Genomic DNA, 1,862 nt, shown 5'->3' with positions numbered 1-1,862 from the left:
TATATATATATCGTTGATATCTTCTACTGGCGCTGGGTTGATACTAGTTTGGTAGAAATTGATCGAAGCTGCGTGAAGAATCCAGATTATCAACAAATATCACATCAGTATACTTCAGCTGCAGTTGATGTACGCACGTGTATGCCCCTAGCCTAAGGGAGCACACAGCACGTGGAGATTCAGAACAAACACGTGCTTGTGTTTATTACCTGTTTCGAAAACACGTGAGTTTACATATGTACAAGGCAGGCATCGTGTTACATTTTATAATTCTGTCTAGATGAGTTGTGTTTACATTTATGTTAGGTTCGTGATACATGGTCTTACTGGGTTATATAATTCATATTTCATAATAATAGTTGTACTTTTATATTTGTATTAGATTACAATAATATAACTACAGTCATTAACTGTCACGGGTTTGCTATGTCTTGTTATTCTGTAAGCACTACCTTGTTAATTTCAAAAGACTTCAGTTGGTTATTGAGAGAGGGTCTGTCCTGAGTTTCAAGGTCCTGTACATGTGATGTGGTTCAAGTAGCAATCTGCAACCATTTTGTCCTGAAAAACGTTAATGTCATAGTCTCTATTATGATATTTGACCTGGGCCCATATTTATGAAACCATTCTTATGCTCAGTCGAAAAGTAAAAAATGTAAACATTGAAACCAGTATAACAGGCTTTCAATTTCTTCATTATGTTGAAAGTCCATAGTGCCCTGGGTTTTTTTCATTATGTTTAAAAGGACTTTGTGTTTTCATTTCACTTTCGTCCCACTTCAGTAATCAAAATGTTATGCGTTGTAAATGGTAACTGTTACCAAAAAAGGATTATTACCAAGATGCGCCATTGTGCCCAAACTGATACAGAATCAATGCAAATGCATGCTACTGGTACATTGGAAGGTTAGGACATTTCTGTATACGGTAGTATGAATATAGTACAGAAAAAAATATATTGAAAAATATGTCATTTTATTTGGTACAGATTCAAATTTTAAAAGACAAATCCAAAATGACGTGGATACAATGTCAAGTCTGTGAGGAAGAAACATCGAAGTATAAATGTCCAAAATGTGCCCTGCAGTAGTAAGTGACATCAAACTGTTTATCATATGAATACCGTGTTATGCAGTGTCCTAAAGCCAACACATAAATTATGTTTTTGTAACGTGTGTAATATCACTCCGGAAATGAAGTCACAATCGAATAGGAACAATCTATGACGTCACGTCATTGTTTCAGAGGCGGCCAAGTGCAAATATTTGTTTCAGATCACAATTATACAGCTTACTTTGTATTATATGATAAAAAGAATCTGTTTTTCGTTTCCCTTCATATTGGATTTATGATACTCATTTCAGATTTTTCATATTTGCTCGTCTCATGAAAAATCCAAAACGCCAGAGGCTCACAAACATGAAAAACCCAAAACTTGTATCATAAATCTAATTTAAAGGGGTACTTATGGTAGATCCTCTATCTCTGTATAGTTTATTACAGGTATACAGATAGTCCGAATTGTGCATAAAATATAAAAATGAATTTGTGGAAAATAAATTATTTGTTGCATACATGACACTTTATTGAATTTTAGAAATAAAATATCACTGTTTGTATGTTTTCAGTTGTTCTGTTGGCTGCTACAAAAACCACAAAGGTAAATAACTAATTTGATCTGCCCCTGTCAGCTGTATGGATTAGCTAGAGTGTAAAATTACACATGCTCTTACTGAACGGTAAACCACTGAAGAAACTTGCACCAAAACTTTAACCGAGAAATTGCATGAGAAAAGTTAAGTCCCAAACACGTCCACAATTTCCAAAAATAGAAATTATTTTCCCAAATTAAATCCATATTG

At 34.0% G+C, this 1,862-nt stretch overlaps 1 long non-coding RNA gene across 1 annotated transcript; it reads left to right on the top strand.

Annotated features, from left to right (window-relative positions):
- Positions 1 to 6: 6 nt before the first annotated feature.
- Positions 7 to 1,661, top strand: LOC110444104. Its single transcript, XR_002462201.1, has 3 exons — positions 7 to 224; positions 989 to 1,089; positions 1,629 to 1,661. It is a non-coding gene; the product is annotated as an uncharacterized LOC110444104 (long non-coding RNA).
- Positions 1,662 to 1,862: the final 201 nt, after the last annotated feature.

Source organism: Mizuhopecten yessoensis, unplaced genomic scaffold (assembly GCF_002113885.1).
Source record: "Mizuhopecten yessoensis strain PY_sf001 unplaced genomic scaffold, ASM211388v2 hete_36021976, whole genome shotgun sequence".
Taxonomy (NCBI): domain Eukaryota; kingdom Metazoa; phylum Mollusca; class Bivalvia; order Pectinida; family Pectinidae; genus Mizuhopecten; species Mizuhopecten yessoensis.
This window is presented reverse-complemented; position numbering and strand designations above follow the sequence as displayed.